The sequence below is a fragment of the Podarcis vaucheri genome (assembly GCF_965113315.1).
Source record: "Podarcis vaucheri genome assembly, chromosome: 2".
NCBI classification, from domain to species: domain Eukaryota; kingdom Metazoa; phylum Chordata; class Lepidosauria; order Squamata; family Lacertidae; genus Podarcis; species Podarcis vaucheri.
This window is the reverse complement of record NC_138760.1, coordinates 102,393,346-102,417,867: the sequence shown is the minus strand read 5'-3', so window position 1 is coordinate 102,417,867 and position 24,522 is coordinate 102,393,346.

The window sequence follows — 24,522 nt, the reverse complement described above, 5'->3', positions numbered from 1 at the left end:
TACTACTTGTTGGCTAGAAAATGTTTTTTATAATTATATGCCACACAGCTATATTTAAGCCAAAGACAACCTCAATGTAATATATGAATAAAAAAAAACTCTGTTACTCTTTGATGAGCAAAGAACCCATCCCTCAATTGTTTTGGAAGCTGGAGGCTTTTCTTCAGATGAAAATTTCTGACTTAACTTAATCTCCCCCCAAAAAACAAGATTAATAGACCTTAAGGTCAGAATAAACCACCATGATTACATCTGACATCTGGCAAAACAAATGGCAAAGAACTCACCCAGTAATCAATGCATTAAAGCAAATAACTCATAGCAGGTAACCTGTGGTATTGGCCCTTTTCACAGAAGTGAAATTAACCTCCAGCCTTTTGGCCCAAAGCCATAAGGGTAAACATCATATTTGGGAAAGTGATCTTTCTGTTTTCCGTCTTCAATGGTTGGCTTGAATAAAACAATTTTCTCCTAACCTTAAAAGTGGTAGGAGAGAGATTCAAAAGTGTGCATTTTCCTAGAATCTTTTGGACAAAAAATTAGAAATAAACTACAGGGCCACTGGGTACATGGCATGCCACATTGGGTTTGTAACTCTGATTGGCAAACAGCAGGAGAAGACTATATGTTTCTGATCCAGTGATTCTCTTCTGGGGGTAAAAAGCCATAGGAAAGCTGTTCTTGGTTGACTTAGTCTTAGATTAAACCCGGAGAATCCAAGGTTGTGCTTTTTTACTACAATGAAACACCACCTTTCATTTCTTGGTGGGATCCCAATTGCCTTTACAGTGCTCTCCTATCCCTTAGAATGGGGTCCAAGCAAACCGGTTTAGCGTTGAGTTTCATGGCTTTCCCAAGTTCCACTCCAGCCAAACAGCACACTACACTGGCTCTGTGTACTTCAGTACAATGAAGCACTACACTGATTTCTGTCCACATTGGATATAATCCCCTTACGAGCATTTCCGCTCAGAATGCACAGTCCTGGATCTCATCGAATCTAGAAGCTGCACACTTCTGGTTGCACATGCATATATGGGGGCTCAGTGCTGGGGGAAAATATATTTGGAGATACTTCCTTCTATTTTATTATTCTGTATCATAACCAGGGTTGGCTTGGATTAACTACTGACCCCTTTTCATGGAATTGGCAAAGAGTTTTGGCAGTGGAGTACAAACCTGCTCACTCAAACTTGTTCCCAAGCTTTGGGCAGCACCCATGAAATTGTATAATCCTGTTGAAGTTTTTTAGTATGTTTTAATAATTATATTATTGTGGTTTGCTTTTTACCTGGTAGGTGATTATATATATATATATATACATATATGCTTTCGTAGATTTTCACGGGTACAGGAATGCAGGTTTTGGTGTCTTCGGGTGTCTTCCCGTGTAAGAGTCGGGGTGTCTGTGCGACGTTTCGACGAGGTCTCACTCGTCATCTTCAGGCTGGTGCTTTCGGCTTCTTGTTACTGGAACAGAGCAGAATCTGGTGTTTGAGTTCCTATAAATACTGTTGAGGGGTGTGGTGTATAGCCTCCAACGTTCTGGGCAGAGAGGAAGTTCCTAGATTAGTGTGCCTTTTCTTCTTTTGTTCCTTAATTTAGCACAACTAAATGCAGCACAGCCATCTTCTCAGAAAAACTCTTCACAAGCTCAAGAGGTCAAGACACGAAAGCTTTAGCAACTAATCTACACTTAATGACCCACCCAGTGGTATTCAGAATATCACTCATGAAATCACTCAAGATATCCCTCAAGTAATTAAGGAACAAAAGAAGAAAAGGCACACTAATCTAGGAACTTCCTCTCTGCCCAGAACGTTGGAGGCTATACACCACACCCCTCAACAGTATTTATAGGAACTCAAACACCAGATTCTGCTCTGTTCCAGTAACAAGAAGCCGAAAGCACCAGCCTGAAGATGACGAGTGAGACCTCGTCGAAACGTCGCACAGACACCCCGACTCTTACACGGGAAGACACCCGAAGACACCAAAACCTGCATATACATATATATATATACATACATACACACACACACACACACACACACACACACACACACACCTCTTAACCTTAGCTATCCACCATCTGTCCCCTCCGGGGCGTGTTCATCAGCACCTGACATCCTTGGGCAGCTAACTGCCCCCCCTGCCCCCAAACTTTTTTACTGACACATCTGTGCAACCAGTATCAGGAAGTAGAATCTAGCCATGCTTTTAATTTCCCACATTGCCTCTGATCTAGCTTTGCTCTGTGTCATTGTGGCAAATTCAAAGGGTGAGTGGACTCACCCAACTCTTAGGGCACTGCCACTATAGCAAGGCAAACCCACCAGACCCACTCACAAAAAAAAGGGCCTACTGGAGGAGACTTTGCCTAGGACCCCTCTCGCCTGAAGCCAGTCCTAGTCTGTCTCCCCACCCCACCCCTTCATTCTATTACAGACTCACCAATGGCTATTAATCCATGTCCATGTAGACAACAGTGAACCAGATGGACCAATGGGTCCGGCTCAATATAAGGCAGCTTCCTATGCTCAAATTGTCTGTGAACCTTCATTAGTTGAGACCCCAAACCTGAAAATACAGGTGGTGGATAGCCTAGGTTAGGTACACGTGTGTGTGTGTGTGTGTGTGTGTGTGTCTCATATGTTGATTAGATGTTATATCAAGGCCATCAATAGAAGAAGAATGGGATGTTGTGGCTGTCCCTTACACATCACATCTTTCCTCATCCCCAGTTACTTAGGCTGCTGGTTACACACTTGCTGCCTTCCATAGGAATATTGTTGGCAGTCCATGGCTCTATTTAGGCAGGGTAAGTGTATGTTTCATCTTCTATGCTGGGGTGGGGGGAATGCCTCCCGAGAACAGAAACTCAGGACCACTGGCCTAACATATGGTTAAGCTCCTCTTTTCATTAGCTGTGCAGCTTCAGACTGAAAAGCATCCTCTCAGCAGCCAGAAGGTTTCAAACACTTGAGCCCCAAAATAGGAACTGCCTTAATGATAGTCAGTCATGTAAAATAGCAGATGTAGTTTGAAGATAAAGTAAAGCCCATAAAGGGCAGGCAGGGGGTTGGGGAGGATGCACTAAAATAAGGTAACGTAACTGAATTCTTTTCTCTCTGCATCATTTATTTCTGTTCCAGAGGTTGTGGTTGGAAGTCCTGCAATTAACATAGCAAACTTTGATGTCTTAAACAGGAACAATATTAAGGTGTGTTTTTCATGCAGAGGCGAAATCTTGGACTTATTTATTCTCGGCCATGAAAGCTTTTCAAGATACTCCATTGCAAAATATGAAATGGCAAAATACAGGGAGCCATAAAATACAAATAATTATTTGTCTGAGGCACATCTTTCTCTAGAACAGGACTGAGTTAGTCGGCTAAAGAGCGTCAGACATATTGGCAGCTATGCTATGTTGGACCACCACCAGCATATTGTTGGCTACCATAGTTCTGTCATTTCTTAAGCACTGTGTCCCTTGGGTTTCCCAGCAGAATAACCACAGGGTCTCATTCAAATGTATCATTTGTAATTCCATCTATTTTCCTTATTATTTCCCAGATTTCTCTAAATCTTGCCTGGTATTGAGCAGATCTCCAACAGCAGATAGTATGCATTTTTTTATTATTATAATTTTTTTTGGTATGTCTATATGGGTTAGATACAGGGTTAGATTTTTTTGAAAGTTTTCATTTGCTACCGCATACATATAATATTGTGATCTGTCTTACCTAATTTTTATTTCTTTATTCATCGTGTCCTACAGAAGAGTATCAAGGTGACTTGCAGCAATAAAGTCCATCCAAATTGCCTTCTTCTTTGGTGATCACTCATAGCCAAGTAAGATTGTCTTCCATAAACATGGTTTTAACAACAGTCCATCCAAAAAAACAATACATACAAATGCACTATTTGTACTTGTATGAGCCAGTGTGGTGCAGTGTCGGATCAGGACCTGGTAGACTAGGGTTCATGACCTCAGGCCTGCCACCATTTCTCAGCCTTAGAGGTTTGTTGTGAGGATAAAATGAGGGTGGTGCTATATGCCACCTTGAGCTCCTTGGTGGAAAAGTAAAATATAAATGCAAGAATAATTTGAAAAAGCAACATTTCAAAACCAATAATATTGCACTAAAAGTGATCTGCCACTAATAATAAAAAAATGAAATGCTCTCCCCCACAAACAACACAAGCATGGTCACCAAAAAATTGCTGCCCCAGGAACCAGAACAAAATACATTATGTGAAGACATGAACTCATGCACTTGACACTTCCTATAGTGCGTGTATACTCTAAGAATAAAATGCAGATGGTGCATGCTTTCTTTGATTATGGAAGAAAGCCATAGTCTGTCCAGGTGGATCTCAATCATTGACACTTGCCAACTGTTCAGTTTGCCACTGTGTACTAGGCTTCATAGACAGTGTGTGAGATCAGACAAAGCAAGGAAATCACTGGAAGCCAACTGCAAAAACCCAATATTTTTTTCCTTTACAGTAGTACCTCGGGTTAAGAACTTAATTCATTCTGGAGGTCCGTTCTTAACCTGAAACTGTTCTTAACCTGAGGTACCACTTTAGCTAATGCGGCCTCCCGCTGCCGCCGCGCCGCCGCCACACAATTTCTGTTCTCATCCTGAAGCAAAGTTCTTTACCCGAGGTACTATTTCTGGGTTTGCGGCGTCTGTAACCTGAAGTGTCTGTAACCCGAGGTATCACTGTACTATGTTGCAGATTTGGCTTGATACAATCATATTGCCTTTCTCTTTTTGTACCAGTTAAGGTTTGGGGGCATACCTTCACTCCATATTCAAGGTAGCTAAAGCAAGTATACTACAAAAATGCTCATTTGTTCAGTCCTGTTGAAGAATGTGCTGCTCAGTCAATTTATATACAGCTGGTTCAGTAGACCACTGTAGGGGTTCCTACAAGTTCAAAGCTGTTTAAAAGATAGTAGAGCTCCAAGGAGCCATTGTACTTGCTGGCTAATGTCAGTGTTTGAGACTCAATCAAACCTGCTTCATAGACAGTGGCGTAGCGTGGGGGGTGCAGGGGGGGCCAGCCGCACCGGGCGCAACATCTGGGGGTTAGGGTTAGGGGTCCAAATTACTTGCCTTGCCCCGGGTGCTGACAACCCACGCTACGCCACTGTTCATAGAACACCCTTTTCCAAAAGATTTGCTCTACAGGACAGATCCACCAAATATGAAAGTAAGTATCTGTCTCCCCCTACCATCTTGAACATTTTGGACTTGTACATTTAGTGATTTTGTTCAGGTTTTGGGGAGACGGATACCATCTGTGTACAGTTTTGTAGGCATTTCTTTGAGACACGTGGAAGTAGAATGAAATGACTTTTAGCCCAGATGGCCTACCTTTTGGGGGATGAATGAGCACTCCTGTGTCATCTTCCTACCAATTTTTTAGGCTATCAGTTGAGCCCATTGTTTCCCTTAGTAGAATTTAATACACCTCTGACATTATACTCTTATCATTAGATTTCCTTTGTTTCAATACATTTTTGAAACTAGGTAAATTCTGTGTGGCTTGCTTGATAAACCTTCAGGATGGATATAAGATGATGGTCCTGATGTATTTGTATCCGTGCATGAGTTCTTTCTGCAAGTTTCTCCTGTAGTAAATCCCTTACTATAGGCTTTGTGTTTCTATAGAAGTCATGATTTATTTTAAAGCCAATCCTTTCCCATGGTGTCACCAGGTGGGTGGGGCAGGAATAGTAGGATGCTTTACCACATAGCAGTGAGTCCAGTTCTTGTTTTCTTCCCTCCATGAATAAATGTGTTAAGAATACTTTTCAGTTTATTCCAATTGTCCAATATCTGGTTAATAGTTTTGATCAGTTTAATCATTCTGATAAGGGGATTGTAATTTATTTTTATAGTTTAAGCTTTTGTGGATTAATATTCCTAAATATGTTAAAGATGTGGGACAGATTTTTAAGCCTGTAGTCTGATGGATCTTATTCTGTATAGCTGGTCGAATATATACATATATATATATATATATATATATATATATATATATATATATATAGCATTTCTGATAGTTGATAGTTGATTTGTAGTTCCACTAATGCACCATAAGTATTTTTATATATTTTAAGTTAAGATTATCTAGTTTTACTGATCATAATGACTACATGATCTGCAAAATAACAACAACAATGTGACTATTTCCATTCACAGCTATCCCATTGACGTCTGGGTCAATTCTTATGTAGCTCAGTATTGTTGATTCTGACTGGCAGTGACTCTCCAGGTTTTCAGACACACCAAAAAATATCCTTCCTCTCACATACCTTTTCCACTCACTGAAGCCTCCATTGGACCCAAAAGCCTTCCTGCAGCAGAAAGACACAACTGGATGTCACCCATTGGTTTGAAGAATGTTAGAGATAGGTGGGCTTGATGCTGCCCATGCCTTTCCTTCATATCCCGTATGAAGCTGGAAGCATTTTCCAGAATAAGGGCAGCATTCCCTTATAGGAACTTTTCAAGGGCCATGTGCCAATGTTGGGCAGGGCCATTGGCAAAAATTGGTGTTTTCTGTGGCAAAGCAACAAATGTGATTTTTACCTTCATACAGTAGGCTAGCTTCTATGCGCACACACCTCTTTATATTCTGCACTCAAGGAGCATTGTCACACTTGAAGATCACATTGCAACCAGATAAAACTATTCAACAGAATACAAAGTAGGGCTTGGAGAGATGGGGTACAGCTGGGGAGGGTGTGCTGCATATTTAGTGCTTTCCCCCCCCACACACACACACACCCTTGCATAAGCCATAGAAAGCAATCTGCAGCAGAAAGTCTAGAATGATTCCTGCATCTGACACAAAGCCATCTGGTGGAAAGGCAAGTTGCAATTTCCTATTTGTACCAGTCTGGATGTTGGGCTCCTCCTTTAAATTAGACCTTTCTGGGCAAGATAAGCAATTTTTTTTTTATCTTGGCAACAGCACTTGTCGTAGGCTTCCTTCCCCTGGGTGATCACACACTCCTCTGACATCTCCAGCAATGTATGCAAGGTTACCTGACCACAATTTAGTGGGGGAAATGGATGAAAAATGCTTTCATTTAACTGATTAACATTTAATTAACACTGTTAATTAACATAGATTTTACCTTTTTCATCTGAAGTGTAACACTTAACACTGACCTTAACTTTTCAAACCAGAGCTAGGCATTAGGAGAGCTGAGAGGAAGTCATGATTGATATTATGCATTATAATCTAGCTGGATGAGATCTAAGCTGAAGTTATGAAGCAATGTGCATTGTACCATATAAAAGTCTAATGATAGTTAATGTTGGTTAATTAAGATGAACACGGAATGGTATTACTTCATCTCATAGGGATATTAGTAGCTAACAAAATATTATTTTAGTTAAAACCACACATACTGAATCACTTCAGACTCTCTCAGAAATGAAGCATGAATTGAATTAGATTATAAATTCTAAAACCATATGATAGTCATGGATCCTAGCACAGCAAATGCCAAAAGAAAAGAAAAGAAAAACCCACCCCAAACAAAACAAAAAGAACCACCAAAACCTATGAAACATTTATGTAACAGGATAATGGTTTATTATGTGTGAATTAACCAGACAAGTCAGGACTCACAAAGAATGCTTTATTATTTCTAATGGGGTAGCACCCAATCAACAATGTGTGAAACATTCTACAACTGGGGGTGGTGGTTTTAATTCCAGCTATTTCTAACACAAAAAGTGACGTTGATTTCCCATCCTTGCTACCAAATATTCTTAATCTTTACAGAAACTCTGTGTTCTTCAAATGCAGAGAAATACTCAACTAGTCTTCGTCTCTGCTAGATGCATCAGCCTTGGCGGGAGATAGCGATCTCACTGTGATTACCACACACCAAAGGCTTTAGAACAGCTATCTCCAACTCGTGTGTCCTCCAGATGTTTTGGATTACAGCCAGCACATCTTGGGAAGGCTGCTTTAGAGCATGGGCAGAGAGGTCTATGCTTCAGGCCAGACTGTAGAATCCATTCCAGATCCTGCAATCCACCCCTGGAATCTGGGCAGGAAATAACTGGTTTATTCTATGCTTTGTCAACCCTTTCTGAAGCAGAACCTGATGGCTCTTATTAGGGCCACATACCCACATACATTGTAAAGCGCTAACACATGAAGTAACTACAGCATGAGCTTCTTCTCTAATGGTATGGCACTTTCAGCATTACTTGAGCACTGCAAGAGAGGCAGATGTTGCAACAGTGCCTCCTGCAACCCCACAGAAGCCATAATGGAAGGCATATTTTGGGTGCCTTTGCACGGTTGGTATTTTGCGGGATGGATTCGAGAGCATGGTGGCAGATTTAGATTTGCACAACTGAAGTGGATTAAAGTGTCCAGGTGCGACAAAACCACTTTTAACAAAAGAGACCATTTTGCCATGAGGAAAGTGACAGAGAGATGCACCGAAAAGTGTGGGGTGAACAAATGGTTAATGGGAAGTGGCATGACCTCCCTGTAAGCAAATCAGAATGAATGCAAGATGAATGCTCATTGTTGTATAATCCCCCCCCCCAAAAAAACCCCCACAAATCAGAATGAATGCTCAAGAAAGATCGGCTATAACCTAACCTCTGCATGAGTTTTCTGCAAGTAAATTGGGATGAATGCGTGATAAACAGCTCACCAGGAAGAATACTAAAAAAAAACCCTGGGTCATATTTGTCTCAACATTGCACTGGCACTCAAACCCAAACGATGTAACCATCAATAATTCCTGCCTATGATAAAGGCTTGCCATCTCTTGCCAACTTTGCCTAGAAAGCACTCTGGCAAAAAAAAAAAAAAAATACAATAAAAAATAAGACTCCTCTGTCAGTAGATTCTTGCAAAGCAGAAGGAGGGGGGGGGGACCTGGGAGATATAAGCCTTCAAAATCATCTCCGTGGCAAGTTTCCATGTGCTTTGAACAGCTGTTACCACCTCCTATTTGCCCCTTGTTATGTTTTTTTGAATAGCCCTGTTAAGTACAGGGCCCAGGTGTTCTCCTACAGAAGATAATATTCCAAGGGTAGTGTCTGACCCCTCTGTGAGTTCCAAAGGCAATTGTGTTGGTAACTTTGCATTTGCCTGTGGGGCTGTCACATAATTAGTCTATTCATGAGCTGTGGGGGCTGCTTTCTAGTTATGAATGCCTTTTTCATCCCTTTGACTCCTCTTTGATTCGGAGGAATTGATACAATTTTATTCCAAAGCCGGCAATGTGCTGTTCCCTTTTAAAAGATCTACAATATAAGAATTCACCCCGTGGGATACCTCCTTGTGCCTGTATTTGTTTTGTGTCTGTGCCTCCGTGTGCCTGTATGTGTGTGTAAATGTAAATATTCACAGTGGCCTTTCTGCTGCTCACGTCCAAGAAGAGCTCACACTGAGACGACTGCCTATGAATTAAAATTAAAACCAACAGTTGGCATTAAAGGTCACAGCTTTATTAGAATTATTCATCCAGATACAATTAGCTGCACACCAAACTGCAGGGAAGACAGAAATGAAGGGGACTTTGTCATCCTGGTTCTGATCTAACCTACCCCAATGACATGAATAGCAAAATTTCCGATTTCTTGAAGAAATGAAAGCAATCAAATGTTGTGGTGTCTCTGCAGAGAGGAAGATCTGTTGGATTTTGAGGGCAGTGGGGCCTAGCGATGTGCTTTTCTTTTCTGCTGCCTTTGTTCCCTTGCGGCATGGCAACATCCCATCCACACTGAACTGTGGTCCACTTTCCTTGGGTGCCTAGAGAAGCCATGTGTGGGTACTGCTCACAAGGTCTATAGCTTTAACAACTCTGTGATTGCAACCTGTCAGAGAACTGACATCGGAGCTAGAGGCGGAGGGAAGGCTCTCAAATGATGCTGGAGAAGGGCCCAGCAGGGAGAGAGGCAGCTCCGCAGATGGGGAAGCAAATCAGCGCAACACCAGGGATAAAGGGGGGCTGATGGGGGAATCGGCGAGAGGGCTCCAGGACTCTTCACCGGACACCAGCGGGGAGAGCATGGGTCCCCCGCTACCCACGCCCACCCTGTGCAGAAGAATTCCACGCAGAGAGAGTAGGAGGAGACTGGGTGTCAAACAACTTTTATGTTGGAAAAGATTTAAGAAACACCCACTGACGGATTCTGCTAGCGACTGAGGCAGCCACAAAGTGAAGGGCTGCCCAGACTGAAAGGTTTAGCAAGGCAACAAAGACTGGAGAGGCGGCAACTTACGCACGAGCAACCCATACACATTACACAACCCCATGGATTAGGGTGACGTGTGCTGCTTTACAGAAGGCAGTCCTCTGTTTTGAAGGGCTGCTAGAGGGCAGCTCTCTTTTTGAAGGTGTCCTCCAGCCCAAGCCTGATTTCAAGATAAGGAACCATAAGACAAGGGAGAGAAGGAGCCTTGAAATCCCTCCCCCCCCAGCAATTAGCAGCACCTGCTCAGCAGAAGTAGAAGCAGTGCTATTTTTCTAGAAAAAGGTAATAATAATAATAATAATAATAATAATAATAATAATAATAATAATTTATTATTTCTACCACACCCATCTGGCTGGGTTTCCCTAGCCACTCTGGGTGGCTTCCAACAGAATATTAAAATACAATAACCTATTAAACATTAAAAGCTTCCCTAAACAAGGCTGCCTTCAGATGTCTTCTAAAAGTCTGGTAGTTGTTTTTCTCTTTGACATCTTGTGGGAGGGCGTTCCACAGGGTGGGTGCCACTACCGAGAAGGCCCTCTGCCTGGTTCCCTGTAACTTGGCTTCTCGCAGCGAGGGAACCGCCAGAAGGCCCTCTGCACTGGACCTCAGTGTCTGGGTAGAACGATGGGGGTGGAGACGCTCCTTCAGGTATACTGGACCGAGACCATTTAGGGCTTTAAAGGTCAGCACTTTGAATCGTGCTCAGAAACGTACTGGGAGCCAGAACTCACCATGAACACCTCCCTTGTTCTCTTATAATAGAAGTTCCACCCACCTAAATTCTGTTGAGTTCCAGCTGGGGGGGGGGGAGCCCTGTGTAGAAGTAGGCACACAAGTCTTTTGGTGCCTTTCCCCACCATGGTGAGATATATTTCTGTTTAAATTATAACCATTATTTCTAAATTTGCATCTATGCATATAAACTACCATGTACTTGTTGCCTATATGTACACCAGAGTCTCCTGTATTATGCTACAAAGAGGCTCTCTGGAGAGATCTTTTCCCATTTCCAGTTCTGCATGTCCCTGCTAATTTCCCTTGCAAGGCATATGGCAAAGGTACCATCCTTCTGATTGCTTCTTTCCCTCCCCCCACCTGGGGCATCACTCCCTGCCCCAACGTATAAAAACAGATAAAGTAAGGACATATTTTACTTTTCTAAGAGGCTAGGGAAAAGTTGGTTCCGGTATTGTTAAAACAGATTCTCTTGAAATTACAAACTTTTATGGAGTCCCACATAACACTGTCGAATCAAAGCTTACACCAGGCATGGCCAAACTCGGCCCTCCAGATGTTTTGGGACTACAGTTCCCAGCATCCCTGACCACTGGTCCTGTTAGCTAAGGATGATGGGAGCTGTAGTCCCAAAACAACTGGAGGGCCAAGTCTGGCCATGCCTGGCTTACACTATGGGACTGAACAAATAAGTACCACAGATTTGATGCTTGCTAGCCATCACAAATGCATGGATCCAAGGTGGCGTAGGAAGGGGGATGCAGTGGGTGTGGTCTGCCTCGGGTGTCATCACTGAGGGGGGTGACAAAATGGCAAAAATATTTTTTTTTAAGATAAGAAATTCCCATCGCAAAAAAAGGTTTTAAGTGTTTATGCTCACAATAAACAGAAAATAACACTTGCAACTGTATCTTATTTTTCCTTCTTTTAATAATTTCAATCGAGGGGTTGACAAGAAATTTTCCACACCAGGTACCACGTAACCTTGCTACGCCACTGCTTATGAAAGCCTTAAACAGCTCAGAACTGCAATACCTCAAGGACCGCCTTTTCCCATATGAACCTACCTGGTCCCTGAGATCATCTTCTGAGGCCCTCCTTCATGTGTCTCCTCCTCGAGAGGTCCGGAGGGTGGCTCCCTGTCTGTGGAATGCTCTCCCCATGGAAGTTTGCCTGGTGCCTTCATTATACACCTTTAGTCTCCAGGAAAAAATGTTCCTTTTTAACCAGGCTTTGGGTTGATCTTATTGACATCCAATACCCTTTTAGAATGTGGCTCTTTTGGGTTTTTTTATTGGATTATTGTTTTTAACTTGGTTTTATATATTATGATTTTGTTTGTGAACTGCCCTGAGACCTCCAGGTATAGGGCGGTATATAAATCCAATAAATAAATTTTTAAAAATGAATCTTCATAGTTTTAACATCGGATAATAACACTACTAGGTGGTTATTAATGCACTGCCAAAAAGGGAAGATATGCATCACACACACACCCCAAAAAGAGAAGACACTACCCTGCATATGATTTGCATGTGCTAATTTATATGTATTTATGCAAATGTATACATAATTACTAGAATATAAATAGAAATATAATGCAACTCATCATATGGAGAAAGAAAGTGAGCAGGTGACCTGCATGTCTGCTCAGTCTGCTGTCCAAGTGCTAATTGTCTTCATAAAATCTGCAATGTAACAAAACTTTTTTTCGGCATAGGTAATTCAAAACACCATCTCAAATAAACAAAAGATGGCTCTTCGCTTCTGCTTCTTTTTCATTACTGCAAAACATAGTAGCTGAGTTCCACTGTTAGGTTATTCTTTCTTTTTCTTTAACTAGGGCCTGATCCCCTGCTTGCTCTCTCTTCGCCACCCCCTGCCACCTCCCCACACATTAACCCCTTAGAGCTTCCCCTTCCCACCCCATGAAACTATTAAGTTCACTTTTCACCTTCCCAACCCCATCTCCAAAGCCAGTGCTCTCTTCTGTTCCGCAGTCCCACGTTGTACCCCTGTTTTCACCTTCACCCTCCCTCTGTCCCTGCCTCCTCCCTTCTCCTTTGGGTTTGTGCAATCCTCCTTGCACACAAGAGCGAAAAAGAACGGCTACTCTCCATCTTGTAGCCACAGGGTAAGGACAGAGGGTGGAGAAAATGTTCTCAGCAGCTATGTAACACACACGCAGTCAGAATACGTGGATGGACAGAAATAGCATCCTGAACACGAAAAGAAAAATAGGGTGTAAAAGAGGGAAGCCCTCTGAAAAAGAAGATGGCCACCCTAAAAACCATTAAAAAAATACATCTGTTGGCATTGAGATGACATTTGATTTCATAGTGCTTTGAAGGGGTTCCCTTTGTAAAAATTATGAGGATCCATAAGGAACAGTGCCTCAGATCCATGCTTTTCTATGGCGATTGATTCATTAAAGAAAAAAAGTAATTTCAAGAGGATCCATTTTATTGGTTCAGAGATAGGGGTGTGCCTGTGTGCACACTTTTTCTCCCTTCCCTCTCACTCCAGACTCTTTCTCTCCCCTCGTGCCCCCGCCGTTTATCCAGACCATTCTCCATTTCTTCCTACCATCACGATTGCTCCATTTTTTATTCCTCTAATCAGTAGCGTGTTGAGCTGAAAGAGGAAGCCAGGCAGTGTGTTGCTCTTCTAACGTCCTCTTTCAGCTCCTTCTACAGCTCCTCAGGTTACATACGCTTCAGGTTACAGACTCCGCTAACCCAGAAATAGTGCTTCAGGTTAAGAACTTTGCTTCAGGATGAGAACAGAAATCGTGCTCTGGCGGCGAGGCGGCAGCAGGAGGCCCCATTAGCTAAAGTGGTGCTTCAGGTTAAGAACAGTTTCAGGTTAAGTACGGACCTCCGGAACAAATTAAGTACTTAACCTGAGGTACCACTGTATATATTGGGGGCGGGGTGGTAACCCCTGCTCACCACCTCATGACAAAGGGACATTGCGGAGGTTCGGAGACTTCATGAGTGCCAGGAGAAATCCCAAAGGGAATAAATAACAACAACAAATTATTTATACCCCGCCCATCTGGCTGGGTTTCCCCAGCCACTCTGGGCGGCTTCCAGCAAAATATTAAAACACAATAATTCATCAAATATTAAAAGCTTCTCTAAACAGGACTGCCTTCAGATGTCTTCTAAAAGTCAGATAGTTGTTTATTTCTTTGACATCTGGTGGAAGGGTGTTCCACAGGGCGGGCACCACTACCAAGAAGGCCCTCTGCCTGGTTCCCTGTAACTTTCCTTCTCACAGTGAGGGAACCGCCAGAAGGCCTTCAGCGCTGGATCTCAGTGTCCGGGCAGAACGATGTGGGTGGAGACGCTCCTTCAGGTATCATTGCCCCTGTGGGCACCACACTAGTGACCTTAGTGCTAAACCATAGTTTAACAGATGCAGCCATGTATGAGGGAGGAATGCTTGCTGCTATCTGTTAAGTTGTGGGCGAACATATCAGACGACACAGCGATTCTTCAAACAGCTCTTGTTTATTCAAAGGCCAGAACAGAACTGAACTGAGGAGCTCAGTCATCCTGCTTATATAGAGCTCCAGAACAATGTAACTGTAGCAACTTTCTAAAACTATCTAATCACTGAATGTCACTTTCGATCCTTCATTTGCATACAAACTATCCAATCACTGAATGTCACTTTCGATCCTTCATTTGCATAACTATCTACAGTATCCCCCTGCTGGCCCAGGGTGAGAACTTCAATACATAACACCATCCAACACTGCCCCATGCATCCCCTGGCAATGTCCTATAAAAGAATCACCTCATATGATGCAATTGCATTCCGTGATGGCCTGCCCCCTGCAAGCCGCAGCCAATGAACTGAGATGGGGCGGAGAAATACCCAAAGTGTCACATGGTTTCCTACTAAAAATTACTGGAAAGGTGCATGAGAGACACAGAGCTGGTGCTGGATCTTTAATTTGTATTAGAAATTAATTTAAGGCCGGCAGGTTATACTGCTAGGAAAAGGCAGATACTCCACTGCAACATTCAAGTCTGCGCATGAGAAGTATATTCGCCAAGGCAGATGATTTGCTAATAGGATCTGTGCAAACATTTTATGTGTACGGCTTTCCAACTGTTATTTCTTATTGTCTGTCTGGCTTCATCTGTCTAACCACAGGGCCCTTAAGTGATGCAATTCCCAGAGCTAAATGCACACACTGTGTCTGCAGTTTCTCATAATGAGAGAGTCACTACCATGCACTGCACCGAGTAAACACTTTTCCCTTTCTTCGTCTCTGTAAAAACAAAATATGAAATATAAAGTTCCTATTGTTAAATTACAGATGTAAGGAGTATGTTAAAAAAGGAAAGTCTCCCGGGAAACCAGGTTTTCCTTCATACCACGAGAGTTTAAAAGCAAAATGTGTTTTCTTTCTACCGCTTTGTCAAAATGCAGTGCTAAAATCGGAGGGTCAAGTCCCAGGTCAAATAAACAACTTTACTGTTTTGAATTTTTTAAAGGTTGAAACTCCAGATAAAACAAGCGCTATTTGCACACAATATGCCCTGTGATCACATGACATGATTGATGATAAGTCAAAACAATTTTTTGTTTGTTCAGCTTTAAAGTGAATGTGTGGCTCAGATTTTCTGTGGCTTTGAATATTATTAGGCAAACAAAGGTACACATATGGGATGTGGTAAAGGTAAAGCCCTGTTTCACAAACAACATGATGTTTCCTTTCCACAGCACTGAGTCATTCGAAAGGAAACTCAGACTGAGGTATGGTTATTAGGTTCCACTAGCTTAGTGCTCACAAAGAACCAATTTGTGACAGGCTGTAGCTTTATGTAATGGAATATGGAAGAAAGAGGCTCACACACACACACCCCCACTTACCCTTGTCAACAGTGTGCACCTCTATTTTCCTAGGGAATGGAGGGCATTCAGTGTCCTATTAACCCTACCCAAGAACCAATCAATAGGGAACAATGCCATGCAAGTGGAAAGTTGAATCCCATAACCTAATACAACAGTACTGTTGAGCTCAATGGGCAAGGTGGTGCAGTTTGCTATGCACTATGAGCCTTTCCCTCCATTGTCACAAGCTACTTGCATCTCACGGTGCAGCGACACCAGTTATCCATAGAAAACTCCCTTCCGTTTCTCATTTGTTTCCACAATCAGGTGGCTGATCTTCACTGAAGTGAGTTTGAAGCAAATACAGGAGCCCCTAAATAATTAGAGAGCTCTGGATTTGCTTGCTTCCACCACCAGAATTCAGCTGTGGAGTGTGAAAAGCTCTTGTATGAACAAAGAGCTCCAACTCTGAGCATAGCCAAGCTGTCCTTCCCACAACACAGAAAACCCAAAACCCAACCCATTCATTTTGGGATGAGGGGTTGCAAGTCAGGGAGTACTGCTTCCAGACAGAACTGCGATCCAGCAACACTCATTTCTGAAATGAAGATCTAAATCTGCATATGCACTAATCTGTTTGTAGCACAAAAATGTAGTGTTTCTCAATCTGGAATCATTCATGTTTGTCCCTAACATGCTGCTTTCAGTCTAGCTTGATTCTAGGTCCTGTCTACAAGGCTGGGTGTAATTACTTGATATGCATTTGAAAATGCTCCTCTGATTAGGCTATCCATACCTGTTTCCTCCCTTCATGTGAAGAAGGAAGTGGTGATTTCAATATGGGATGCGGGTAACACTGTGGTCTAAACCACAGAGCCTCTTGGGCTTGCCAATCAGAAAGTCAGTGGTTTGAATCCCTGCGATGGAGTGAACTCCCATTGCTCTGTCCCAGCCTCTGCCAACCTAGCAGTTTGAAAGCATGCCAGTGCAAGTAGATGAATAGGCACCAATGTGGCGGGAAGATAAATGGCATTTCTGTGCACTCTGGCTTCCATCACGGTGTCCCGTTGCACCAGAAGCAGTTTAGTCATGCTGGCCACATGACCTGGAAAGCTGTCGGTGGACAGACGCCGGCTCCCTTGGCCTAAAAGCGAGATGAGCGCCACAACCCCATAGTTGCCTTTGACTTGACTTAACCATCCAGGGGTCCTTTGCCTTTACCTTTTACCTCTATGCTCACCCATTGGACAGATGTGGATACACCCCTCATTCTTGGGACCACCTACATCTCTTTTCAAATGGACAGATAGCACATAATACAGAATCAACATTGTAATGAGAAGTAGTGTTCCATATAAATCAAGCACTGCTAAGAAATTGTTTCTTTTTGTTTTCCAATGTATTTCTTATCCATAAAAAAATTCAGTGTGGCACAACCATTATTTTTTTTCTGAAAGTGTGGCCTAGAGGGGGGGGGAATTGAGAACCACTGTCCTAAGGCTTAAGAAAAGCAGCGTTGCAGTCTTGATGAACTTGGAGCAAAGCTAAGATGGCGCAAGGAATCATACATGTCTGCCTGATTCAAATGAAGGGAAGAACATCATTGCCCGTCACAGGCTTGTAGCAAGGTTGTGGACAGATATGGCTCTGCCATTTCTCCTGTGGAGATCTAAAATGTCACTCTATGGAGAACAGTCAGGAAGAAGCTTTGCTTGGACATCATCCAGGTAGAATGAACCAAAGCTTTGCAATAGGGAAGCCATGTGGTTCAGCCAGTGGCGTAGCTAGCTGCTCAGGCGCCCGGGGCAGCACAAATGCCCTACACCTGGGGGCAGGGCAAGCTACCCCAGGGCAGGGCAAGTTGGGACAGAGCATGCTGCGTGGAACCTCCATGGAGTCTGCAAGCCCTGTGCTGCCGTTTCGGGCAGCGCGGAGTCTGCAGGTGAATGAGCCACCGCGTCACTCCACAGGAGAGACGTGTGGCTCAGCACACTGCAGGCCAGGCCCCATGGTCACCCCCCTCAGTGATGACACCCGGAGCGGCCCACACCCCCACACCCCCTTCCTACGCCACCAAGTTCAGCCACCCTCAAAATGGCACCCAATTTTCGCCTCTTCTTCACTGAATTACCAGATGCCTATGGAGAAAAGCAAATGGCAGCAAAGAAGTGCAAGGCAGGTTTTGGTCTTTCTGCTTTCCTCTGGGAAGCTGAAGAGCTGGCCCCCCAATATTGTACTGAAAGTAAGTAGGTGAGTTAGCCAAATGTACACAAAGATGCCTTTGACAAAACGAATGGGGATCCTTCAGCACTCCTGATGTTGCTGGACCTGATGCCAGCCAAGCCCAGTCAGCATGGCCAAAATGAGGGATTATAGGACCACAGGCTCCACATACCTGGTAGACATCCTTGCATATGTGAGCCATCTCAGTCATGTGGCCATCCCTTTCTTGTTGTGATGGATGGATAGTTTGGGTGGGCATGATGTGCTTGTGCATAGAGATCTGAGATCAGCACATGACAGGAGGCACCTGGGAGACTGACATTTCTTCCTGCAAGCCAGCCTTTCGATAACAAAGCTATATAGAACTATTGTTTCCTTTCAGTGCCTCTGAATACGATAGGTCAGAATCTCAGCTTTCAAAGGCAAAACCTAGAATTTTTTTGTATACCCTAATAGACTTCAGCTGAAAGCACAAATTGTTTTCAGTATTTGTGTATGTGCAGGAAGTATCTAACCAATTCATCATGAAAGTGCAAAATGAGGTAACTTTTTTTTTCTCTATAGACTCAGCACTTCCCCAGAGAAAACGCTGTAATTTCCTAACAACACTATCATTTATCCCTGGCCTTCCTTAAGCATATTTTTTGAAGAATTCCTCACATAGTTTCCTCCAATGAAGCTCCTTGCGTTAAAATGAGACATTTGTTATAAACATTAGTGTATATAATTAGATTTTAGTCTGAAACTTTATATCTTCAACTTATATAGTTGCTGATTCTAAACAGCAAACTGCTGGAGAAACGATTAATATATTTTAAAATGAAATGAGGTTTCTCCCCCTCCCCAATAAAGCTCACTAATGCAATTTAAATAAAAGAAGTTGATGGCTGATTTCACCCTACTTAGTGTATTATAATTATATGATTACCTATAGAAACCTCCGTAGTATGGTATACTGAAGATCAAAGTTACTGAAAAGTCAGCATGTAATTAGTTTCTTGCTTTGGAGCATTAGGTAGAATTACTGCAAAGAGGCAAAAAGTATCATTTTATAGAGACCCTTAGGAGATTTATAATGATGGTAGACAAATATATGCATACAATATCAGTTGGTGTGCTAAAATTTAATTTTCGTGAGGAAATGCGGTTGAAGGTGATCACAATACATGGGGATGTTCTTATTTTAATATTGGTGGATATTATTATTAGAGAATCATATCAAAAGATATGTCACCAGGGAGAAAATATCATTTATAAATTGCTAATGAGTAGCAAACAGTGTGTAGCTTGGAGGTATGAGACATCCTTTCACAATAAGCATTTATGATCAAACACAAAAGATCAAGTGTGGGGGGAAGAACATAGGATCTATATTTTATCTTTTGGTCCTCAACAACATTTTCTATGGTTAAATGGGGTTATACAATGGATAAATTGGATTTCACCCTCATTATAAAGGCAAAAAAGAATCCTTCTCCTTTTCTCTGTGATATAGGGCTTCCTCTATGGTGGCCTTAGCAATGTTGTGTCCCATTAGGATAACCCTCATTAGAACATCGCCTCTTTAAGGGTGCTTTGTTCCCAAATATAAAGTTATAAGGAAGGTAAGTAGTGCAATTAGAACTTGGAGGTCAGCGATATCCTGCTGTGTTAGGTACTGAAGAGATTTTAAAAGCTTGTGATCAAACCAAAGTGAAATGCTGTTACTGCGTCTCTGAACACAAGATCATTCTTGTCAGCCATTGTTTTAATTATTATTATATTAAAAGAACCAAGCAAGATGCCATAATGCTGACAGATTGAATGATGTCTACCCGTTAATCTCTCCCCATCAGTTTTCTGACAACGGGGAAGGTCCATAGCTCAGCGGTGGAGCATGCAAAAGGCCGTAAATTTAATCCCTGACATCTCCAGGTGAGACTCAGAAAGCCTCCTGTCTGAAACTCAGGTGTGTGATGAGCCAGATGGGCCAATGGCTTGAGTGTTCAGTATCAAGCAGCTTCTTATAAGGTAAGAAAATGGTGCTGTTCTTGGACATTAGAGGTCAAATAGCAGCAGCGTGGGACAAGAGGCTTGGCCTCTCATGGACTGGTTGGACGCAGAGGAATGTTGGGACCCATGGGAGGAGCCAGCTGAGTAACCACCATGGGAAGAAGGCTCAGAGCCTGGGTAGTGGTAGTAGGACAATGATGAGTGGTCATTGCGAGAAGAGGGGAAAGACTGGGAAGGGGAGGTGTCAGAAGCTGAAGAAGTAACAGGGCTTAATGAGCTGGGAGAAAGCAGTCTAGAAGCAGCAACAGAAGCTGAAGCAGGGGAGAAGAGGTCAAGAGGCAGAGATGAGTCAGGCTGGTGAAGTCACAGATGTCTCCCCCTCCTGCTGTGACAAGCCCTCCTCCCCCCTTGTCTTCCGGAAACAAAAGAGGCATGAAAAGGGCAGAGGAGAGATTGGTGATGCCAGACACAGTCTCTGGTTGCTTGGAAAAAAACACTGGAGAAGATGGCACTTAGGCAGCTATGAGGAGGTGGGGACCTTCAATCTCAGTAACTACTTCATGTTGATTGTGTTTTTGCTAATAAAGAGTTAACTTGCACAGTGTGATTTACTGCTGGCTTGTTCCTGATATGGCCTGTTCAGTTGTGGTGCCAATGTTGTGGAATGCCATCCCCAGGGAAGCTCTTTGGGCACTTGAGAGCCAGTGTGGTGTAGTGGTTAAGAGCGGTAGTCTCGTAATCTGGGGAACCGGGTTCGCGTCCCCGCTCCTCCACATGCAGCTGCTGGGTGACCTTGGGCCAGTCACACTTCTTTGAAGTCTCTCAGCCTCACTCACCTCACAGAGTGTTTGTTGTGGGGGAGGAAGGGAAAGGAGAATGTAGCCGCTTTGTGACTCTTTAAAGGGAGTGAAAGGCAGGATATCAAATCCAAACTCTTCTTCTTCTTCTTCTTCTTACATGTTTCTCCTTCCATGTTTTGACACCATTAATATAGTATATCCTATACTCTGCTTAAATTTTCTTCTCTTGGGGACAGGTGGTACTGCTTCACTATGACGATGGCCACGATGTCACTATGTGAATGGATACTATCCATGATGACTATGCCCTGCCTCCATGTTCAGAGGCAGTTAATGCTTCTGCACGCCAGTTGCTGGAAAGCACAAGGGCTCTCCACTGTGAGTACAAGATGCTGGACTAGATGGGGCAGTGGCCTGATCCTGCAGGCTCTTCTTATATTTGTATATTCAACATGAACTGCAAAGAAAAGCAGGAAATGTGCACCGGAAGCCAACCTGATCATATAATCATAGACGTGTGCAGTTGGAAGGAACCCCAAGGGTGCAAGGGACCATGGGAAATGTAATTTTCCTAAGGACACCTGCAATTCCTTCTACAGTGGTACCTCGGGTTAAGTACTTAATTCGTTCCGGAGGTCCGTACTTTACCTGAAACTGTTCTTAACCTGAAACACCACTTTAGCTAATGGGGCCTCCCGCTGCTGCCACGCCGCCGGAGCACAATTTCTGTTCTCATCCTGAAGCAAAGTTCTTAACCTGAAGCACTATTTCTGGGTTAGCAGAGTATGTAACCTGAAGCGTATGTAACCCGAGGTACCACTGTATCTCCATTGGTTTTCTGCACCCCTAGATCTCCTATGGGCTTATGCAACTCTGTAGTCAAGCACAAAAGGGCAACAGAGAGGAGGAGCAACACCACTTAAAGGGACAACAGAAATAGTAGCATCTCTACTTGCTTTAGATATGAGCCAATTTGCCCTCTGTTATGCTGGGTTTTTGGTGTCCTAGATCCTTCTACTCTACATGCACATGCCGGAAGCCCAGTTTGAGAAGGATCCTGGGAAGGGAGAGAGGCAATGTGACCTATACATAGCTCCACTACCCACCTAGCCACACAGCTAAGACTCTCACAGTTGCCAAGCCAGTATTTCTATAATTAGGGTTTGGAAAATTCTTCTATACTTGTAACTGTGAAAGATCATAGGGCCAAAATCAAACATAGAATTCCGACTTGCTGCAAAGTAAGCCATTGTTCTGAACCCTCCATTTATGAATCTGTGGTCCTCTCCTGGTTCTGAAAAGGAAAGGAAATGTCCTCCTTTGAGAAGAAGGAGAAGAAAAACACTCTCTTCTCTATGTATTTACAGAGGCATCGTTTTCATAACGTCTGTAGGCTGCCTAGCACACAGAGGATGCCCTAGCTAGTAGCATTTGGGCACAGCATGACACAGGGAGAGAGATATACACACATACAAAAAGAGATCAGAATGGAGCACAATGAGTTTGCTGTCACAGTGAGCAAAATTCTTAAACCAAGATTAACCTTGAAGCTCAAATGAGATAAAAACAAATAGAAATTTCTCCACAGGAATAAGAGCTTAATATAAAGGAAAGTATTTCATAACTCGCGTAACTTTAATTAAGAGGGAAAAATCCTGGCAGGACACATTCTGTCTTGGAATGATATGCTTAAATGCGTATTCTGTTCAGGGGCACAGAAGGCACTCACATCTCATCATTAACATGCACTCTGATCCTATAGACAGTCAGAGCACACAGCTGGTGCTCCATAAATGTTAAACAGCACTAAGGGTAGCTACGTCAATGCATTCTGTGGCTTGTTTTGATGAAGCTGTAGTAGCCTCATCTGTGGGGTGAGTCTGTCCTTCTATGGTGCTTGTCAGATGTGATCCTATTTTTATGGCTTACTTCTTACCAGGTGAGTATTATTCCATGGTCAAAGGGTCTTTGGGAATCAGATAGAACACAGGTGAGCTGTTTCTCCTGGCCTCAGCTGGCCATGTTCCCTCTACAGCAATACCTCAAGGACCACCTCTTTCCGCATGAACCTACCCAGACCCTGAAATCATCTTCTGAGGCCCTCCTACATGTGCCTCCTCCTCAAGAGGTCCGAAGGGTGGCAGCACAAGAACGGGTCTTCTCTGCAGCGGCTGTGGAATGCTCTCCCCAGGGAAGTTCATCTGGCGCCTTCATTATACACCTTTGGGCACCAGGCAAAAACGTTCCTTTTTAACCAGGCCTTTGGCTGATCTGATTGCCTTTCTAAAATGTGTTGTTTGTTTTTTTTGTTGGGGGGGTATTGGGTTGTTTTTATTTTTATTATGTATTTTATGGTTTTATATCTTGATTTTATTCTGTGAACCGGTATATAAATTCAATTAATAATAATAATACAGCAGTGTTCTTCAACACTCAGACCCCAGATGTTGTCAGACTACAACTCCCATCACCCTTAACCATTGGCTAAGATTTGATGGCACTGATCGGAACTGCAGGTAAACAATTGACAAACCCTGTCATGTAGCAGATAATCATGCTGTTGCTAAATATCTTAATCAAATCAGTCAATGACTTTGCTGAAATGTGGCCATGTCAACATATGCGCTCCAAGTCCAAGCTTACAAGTCCAGCACAACAATTTTTGCAATGTTAAGGTTTTTTAACTGATTATAATGTTGTGTGGTAGTGTGGCATTTTAATATTAACATTGTGTTTTGATTGTTGTTACCTACTCCAGGACCCTAGGGAGAAGGTGTTACAAGTGTGTACCTGGACTGACATATGTACAACCACAACTTCAATGCTTTTAATGTCATTATCTGAGGCACTATACCTGGCTACCTGCCCTGTATCCATAACAAAGGGTAGGTAATAAATTGTAGCAATGAGAAGAGGAGGAGGAGGAGGAGGAGGAGGAGGAAGAAGAAGAAGAAGAAGAAGAAGAAGAAGAAGAAGAAGAAGAAGAAGAAGACGACTTCTAAAGTTGTAGTGGCACTGTAGTCTACTTGGGACTGCCCTTGAAGACAAGTCAAAAGCTTAAACTTGTCCAAAATGCAGTGGCCAGATTACTGCCTGGAGTTGTATTTAGAACTTGTATAAGTCTTTTTTCTAAAACAGCTTTCAACAACCCTATTCCAGTCTGCACCTGGTTTTGAATTTTTAAAAATATATTGTAAATATATTTTTTAATTGTTTTATTGCCTTTTTTTGTCATCCTGTTTGCCTTTGGAATGGTGGGATATAAATTTAACAATAAATATAAATAAACGACCCGGAATTTTGCAGGATCTATGTGAGCTATTGAACTGCATATTGCAGCATCTGCTTATGAAGTTAAATATCTTCAGTACCCGGACTGACCATCGTCCACCTACGCAGGTCATTGGAACCTCCTGGGTAGGAAGGATGAGAAGAGGACTTCCTGTTCCAATTAACCCTTGCTTGAGCAATGAGGTTTATACTGAGCTCTGGTGCATCCTTGCATCCTTTGACTGTCCTGGAGTCCTGACTTCCTGCTTGCTTGTTGGTTCTGCTGCATGTGTTGTCCTTTGGCCCAGGACTTGCTCTTCAGTTCCACCTTCATTTCTGATCTTCATTTCCAGTCTTGACTTCTACCTTGCTTATTGAACCTG